General features: G+C 32.8%; 1 pseudogene; it reads right to left on the bottom strand.

The window, feature by feature from the left end:
* Window positions 1-2,968: 2,968 nt before the first annotated feature.
* On the bottom strand, window positions 2,969-6,442 carry LOC120201926 (annotated as a pseudogene).
* Window positions 6,443-7,382: the final 940 nt, after the last annotated feature.

The raw sequence follows: 7,382 nt of genomic DNA, 5'->3' as shown, positions 1-7,382 counted from the left end.
TCACCATCCTCTCTCCACTTAAGTCTAATCATTGTACAACATAATTCATTAAACAAATTATCTCGATCTCGCTATCTTTTTATATCAACACGTAATTATTTAAGTCGAATAAAATGCAAAGATTAAATATATAGAATTTGGCTTATCTTTGAATGTATAAAAAGCTGAAACTACTATAGATTTCACCATATTAATGAGCGGAACATTGTATAAAATATACTATACTAAGTGTTGGTAATGCTCAATCCCACATAGTTTTGGAAACACTATTGAGAATAGTATTTAAGGTTTGGATTTTGCACTTCCTTGTTGAGTGAAAGAGAACAGGGGGACTCTCGCGCGCCGCCGCCGCCGCCGTCTCATCTCGTCTCGTCTTGAGTCGTGGTCGTGGTCGTGATCATACGTGTCTTCGACACGTCCGCGGATACTATCTTTTTAGAGAAAATTCTTAAGAAACAAAATCTTTTTTTTAACCATCACAACAAATTTTCGCAACGAATTTGGAAAATCGCAACGACAACGGTAGACTATCGCAACAAATTTGTAATCTATCGCAACAACAACTGTAGACTATCGCAAAGAATTTGAAAATCGCAACGACAACTGTAGACTATCGCAACGCGATTTTCAACTATCGCAACGCGAAATGCAACGCGAATTTGCGATAGTGGAGATCGCAATGCGAATTAGAGATCGCATTGCGATTTTGTTGGTCATTTTCGCAAATCCAAAAAAAGTTGGTCAAAATCGTATATTATCTGAGATTTTGATCACTGAGGGTTATTTTCTCTAAAAACTAATATACCTCCATTCAATGTTATTTACTTATTTTTAAACCTTTTTGTGTTTAGCACGTGTTCATTTAAATTTCTAAGAGTGTTGTATTTTTTGTTTATTTATAATTATATATTTCATATTCGTTTATTTAATATCTATTTACATGTTCATGAACATATAATTGAATATGTTTACAAAAATTCAAGATCTATTTATAATAAAATAGACAAACTATAAATAAACATATTTCTTATATTTTGATCTAACAACCAAACATAAACATTAATGATTATATTAAAAATAAATAAAATAAACATAAATAATTTTAAGCATATTTATAATAATAAACATAAATAAGTTAAGTATCCTTTATAATAAAAGTATTTCATCTAAATAAACGAGCAATAAAATTATCTATTTAATTAAAATATATATTTTTATTCATATTTATTTATTTAACTTAACAAGCAAATATAAATAAATAATACACGAACGATTCATGAATAATTCATTTAATATTCCATTCATTAGCAGCCCTATAAGAAATGCTCCTTTGTAACTGTTAGTTTGAAGACTAACTATTATTGACACAATACTTGATTCATTCATATGATCATCTAAATACATGAAAAAACTTACCCACCCCAATATTCTCTTCGGCTTCTTAGCATATCATATGAGGTTGGAGATTAGGTCTAACCGTTTTTTGGATATCCTATCCATAAGACGCAAAGGAAGAGGAAAAAATTCCTTCTAATAAGTAGTTTAAGGTTCCAAATAGGGATTTAAATGAACAGAGCATGCGGAAAGCTGTTCATAAATTATTTGTATAACATTCTTTTATGTACATTTATTAAGCCAAATAAATGAGTATGCATAAATTTTTTATGTTCATTTAATAAAATAATATACATAAATAGATGTGTTAGGCTCATTTATGTTCACGAATAAACTTGTTTATAAACTCATTTATTGGCTCGTTTATTCATATCTCCTTTTCCTTTTCTTACATTTTAAATATTGGTGAATATAAGGACTAAATTAAACATAATGTAAACTTTGGAGTTCAAACTATGATACCTAATGAACTTAAGGACTAGTGGAGAATTTCATTGTTTTTCTTTGGCTCGTAAATATAAGTGAAAAAAGAGTGTTGATTGCCAAACATTAAACGACGTTAAACGCTCATATTCATGAACATTAAATGAACATATTCGTGAACGTTAAACAAACATGTTTACGAACTCTAAATGAACGAATACAAACACCTTAAAAAATAATAAACAAATAGAATGCATTACTAAAATTTAAACAAACACGAACTTAACATAAACACCTTAAAAAAAAGGAACCGAACAACCTTCAAAATGAAAAAATAACACAATATAACTTTGCTCGTTCAATCTTGATTCATTTACACCCCTAAATCTGTGCTAAAAAAGAGTTTAGGGTCAGTGAGCAGTGAGCACAAACATCAGGAATTGTTTAATCCTTATCGCTTGCAGCTTTTCTTATTATTGAAATGATGCTAATGACACCAGACACTATAATTATGATAAAAATCCTAAAACTCAGTTTTACTGAAGCTAATAAACCATTTCTACGTTTCTAAGACTTCATTTTTCATTTGGATAGTGACTTCATGTCCAACTAATGTCCAATCAAGGTGGTGCTAGGGATATTTTTATGGTTTAGCTCCTTTAGAAAATGTAAAATTATAGCTTTTCCGTGTTTAATACGTGGAAAAGCTTAAACGGATTAAACACGCCTCTATCTGACAGCCTTGCTGTAGTCTAACATAGATGTTCATTTTGAACCACAACATGATTGTCCTTTTCCCGACATAGATGTTCAAGTAACGGATCTACTATCTTAAATGGCATAAAAAGCAAAGTTTTCTGTTTTCTTTTGTAGGACTTGTAGATGCAAACAAAGTTCAAGCAAACAGCCTAAACGTAGTTATCGAGTTACTATCAGTCACACAGGAAAATGTTCATGCTTTCAGTTTATTTGTCATTCCCTGCTATATATGGATCCAAACACCTAACAATAATCCCATTTGTTTTAGAGAAATGGCATGCCAAACACAATTCCAAGAAATCCGAGACTCAAAAAAATAGGAAAAAATGTATAGAAGTGAGTAGTATATTCTCATCTGGCATTAAGAAGACTTTCAGAGGTCATGCTCTACCTAATATAGGTCAATGGGAACCCTTAGACCATCACGTGCGAGGTTGCACATGGATTCCTTCCTACACAGATAAGTATAAAAATATTTATCAGTTTTTTTCCCTGTTCTTTTTCATATTATTTTTCAAAGAAATTCCCGTAAACTATACCAGAAAAATTTGTAAAGCAACTACAAGAAAAATATACCTCTCAGACCATTCCCTAAGAAACTCATTGTCCTTGTGGTGATCAAACTCATGTGTCATTCCGATTAATAGAGCTCGTTTTGGACATTCCTCTTCAGAGCATCAAGAGTCTGCAAAATAAGTTGATTGAGCAACTATGACTATCAAAAACTAAAATGAAGAGGAGTTATGGAAATGTTGAACAAACCTGAGGTAAGCATAAGTGACATTAAAAGATCCTGTCTGGTGTGCAGGAACAAAAAACATTAGTTCAGAGAAGAATATATAGCTTGCATGATATCTTTGAAAGGACGATCATAAATCGTTAAATATACAATAGTTAATTGGAAAGATTAATTTGTAATTGCAATGACAAGTTCTTCAAATGAAATAAGAAAGAAATCCATTACCCGGCCATGATTAGACTAAGCAGAGAAATTCAAACTTCAAATGCACTGGGTATATTGGATACAAGGATCTCAATTATTCTCTTGATTAGGAAGAAAAACATGAGAACCATAATTTCTTCAAGGGTTAGGTTAAGGTAACATATACGTTAATTCTCAATTTGACCCTATCACCATGACCACTTTCCAATTCTTACAAATCAAAAGGTCACCATTGGTAACCCAGAAGAAGCCCACCTTGCTTGACATGTCAACTATATTGAACAATCATCTATGGTACTAAACTAGGATGTAACGTAGGATGCACTGCGGCACAAATATATAGACAGATATAGGTTATGTAAGAATCACCATGGTTCAAATTCTGTCAAAGATTTCTTAAGTTATGGTTGGCCTAGGCAATTCACCAAACACAAATGAAGGCAGGTAGTCACAGTACAAAACTGAAAGAACCAAGAGAGTAACATACCTTGTATAAACAATCCAATATCAAAAGATCCAATTGTCCCGCACCATTTTTGGAAATAACTGATCAAATACAATTCATGCCAAAGTTTATTTACCACGAAACTCACTTCAAAAGCAATCAATAAGAAAATAGAAATGGACGTAGGAGAGCAAAAGCTTAGAAGTGGAGAACTGTTCTTTCCTTTCAGCAAGTTCCTCTCAGCATAAAAAGATAAGAACACTCGATAAAAGGATGATCTCAAAACATCTTTTCTTCATTTTAGGTCAAGTTAAAGTTTCCTGTCTGTGACACATGCCGGACAGTGGTCTCACTAAGGTTATGACCTATCATCTGTATGAAAAAAAATTGAGTAAAAGAAACTGAAGGAGGAACTGATGTGTGAAGCTAGCTTTGCATCAATATATTTATTTCCTTAGATTGTTAAGACAAGAGGAAAATCCAACAAACATATATTCCTACAACATTTACACCTAGAGATGATAAAGTAGCAGATACAAGTCACATCTCCACAATTATTATCACCAGTAAAATAGAAATGTTTAAAGGTGTAAATGTATGAGTGCTCATAAGAAAAGGAGCAAATGCACAGCACCTACCATACTCTGTGTTTGAAGGAAAGCGTGAGACATCAGATATATAAGCCACTTTACACTTTTCGCCAAAAAGGTAACCTAAACAGAGATAATCTTCTCCGTGCATCACCTAAATCAAAAGTATGACCAAACACTTAGAATAAATCAGAGAGGGCAGAGGTGTTATATTATCATAAGAGACAGGAGAATAGGAGACTCACTGGCAACGGAAAGAACTTTAGTCCTGATGCAATAAATGGTTTGTCACAGTGCTCCTCAATTATCTTCCAGTCAAGCTGTGCCACCCCCTTACTTCTTGGCCTTCTTTAAGTTTCTTCTGAACCAAGTATGGAAATTTCTCGGCAACGCTGTTTGGAGCATAAAAGGAAAACATCAGCCAAGGATTGCTAGGTACAGGACAGAATAAAATGTAAGACATCTTTTCTACCATTGACAGCTTGTTTGGGAAATAAGCTCCAATTCTAATTTCTTGAAACACGAATTTTGACTTGTCTACATATTAAACAATTACCTCCGTCACATTATAAAAATATATGAACATGTATTGATGATATATTTACCTAGCTAGGGCTAGTAAAGTATTATGCACATAAGGCCAAAAATGAAAAATTCATATTATACCTATCCATTGCATATTGGGTTAGGTAATGGCAGGGATCAATATCGTTAGTAGGACTATGAGGTTGCACAGCACGTATATCATCCAAACCAAGAATTGCATCCGCATGTTCGTGAGTTAAAATAATCTACAGTTCATAAAATAAATAATTAAAGTTACTACGACTTTGGAATTGTGCTAGTCAATAAACCAAAATAAATAGCAAATACAATGCTAAAATTTAAACTCACAGAATCTATACGAGGAATCTTGTGGAAAGTAAACCATCGAAGAACTTGCTCCCTAAATGTCTTGCCAACATCAATAATAATATAATTGTGCATACCATAGCTGGAACAATAATCTATGAGCAAAGACGTATTGCACCTGAAAGAAGAAAAGGCTTCCAAATCAAAGCTAGAAAACCATAAATCTTTCTAAGAAACTGTAACCCAAATTATCGAATAATGAAAGCAGGGATGTGGATTGTGGAGTATCACTTTAACTTTAAAAAAAAAACTAACATGACTGTCAATTATATTTTTAAATTGCCATTTCAACAGTATCTTATTTTCTATAAAGATTTATTCAGTAAATATAAATTAATTTAGTATAGAATGCATTTTTATCAAACACGTTGCACTATTAATTTTATTTTGTATGAGTAATGTGATTCTGAATATTTTCAGAATGCTTGCAATATTTTTTTGTCATGTTCAATACATTTCCTTTTGCAAGTTAATTGCGAAGATATTTGCATGATTTTGGGCATAATAAACAAACTACAACTGTTCAAGAAACAAATCCAACTCATTACTAAATTAGCAGCAAACAAGTCACCAAAGAAATCATAAATTATTTAATTAATATCAAGATAACGTACAATATCAGACACAAACGACCACTGAACAGAAATGCATGGAATAGAATAAATTGTACGAAGATTAAATTAAAAAGAAAAGAAGAAAAGGATGAGACCTGTAATTAGGGTTACGATCGGGGGGTATGGAGAGGGATTGAGAACAAACGGAGCAGGGAGGATCAGAGGGCTGAATCAAGCACCTAGCGTTTGGGACGGCACTGGAACAGCCGGTTCAAGGAAGATCAGGGCGGATCCATCACGTTAACGGCGGCTAATGAATTGCCGTCACCATTTTGGACAGGATTTTGGTTCTCCATTTTGATTTTTAGTTTGGAAATTAGAGCTTAGAAGGCTTAAACAATGCGAATGGAGGAAGAGTGGTTTTGCAGATGGCGGAGGGCATTCACCGCTAATTTTAACGGCTCCTACACTTCGCCACGTGATATTTGTTGGGGGGATTTCTTTTAGGTTAAATTATATGTTAGTATCCCAACTATCACTTTTATTTCGTATTGATCACTTAACTATTTTTTCAAAATCATATTAAACTTTTAGTTTTGGTTTCATTTTGGTCACCCTCCGTTAAAAAAACAATAGTGATGCTGATTTTTGGTAATTCCACATCATCATTAAAAAATAAAAATATTACATTAACAGCTCTGTTGACTTTTTAACGCTGAGTGATAAAAATGAAACCAGAACGTAATATTGGATATGATTTGAAAAAAAGGTTGCGTGACCTAAACGGAACAAAAGTGATAGTTGGGGTATAAAACATATAGTTTACCCTATTTTTTATGCATTATAACTAGAAGGAATAAACAATATTGAGTCCTTGAATTTTATGTTTCTTCCATATTGGTAGCTGAACTTATATATTTAGTCATTTTGGTCAGCCAGTTGGTCGCTAGATCGTAGGCTAATTGTTTTGCTCATGAAAAGCAGAATTACCCTTCAAAACCTTGTATGCTACCAAAGGTGGGATTTCAAGTTTTCAACCTTTGTTATATGGCACTTACAAAAGACCACTCGTACTTCTTATTTATTTTCGTACACAATGGCGGATTCAAAAATATTTTTTAGGGTGCACATACATGTGTTAAAAACATAAAATGTTTAAATGGAACAGGTACAAATAAAATTTTGGTGGACATTATCCATAAAATAAGTAACTAATCGAAGAAAACTTTGATTTCAAGGTGGGCACGAAAATTTCAAGGTGAATACCATCAGTAAAATAAGTAACTAATCGAATAAAATTCGGTGCCACCTTGAGCAAGCCGTGGCTCCGCCACTGATTATGCACACACTTTCTTTTTTAT

This window comes from Hibiscus syriacus, unplaced genomic scaffold, assembly GCF_006381635.1.
Source record: "Hibiscus syriacus cultivar Baekdansim isolate YM2019G1 unplaced genomic scaffold, ASM638163v2 tig00008013_pilon, whole genome shotgun sequence".
Classification (NCBI taxonomy): domain Eukaryota; kingdom Viridiplantae; phylum Streptophyta; class Magnoliopsida; order Malvales; family Malvaceae; genus Hibiscus; species Hibiscus syriacus.
Note: the sequence above shows the minus strand (reverse complement) of the source record. Positions and strands in the feature narration are given on the sequence as shown.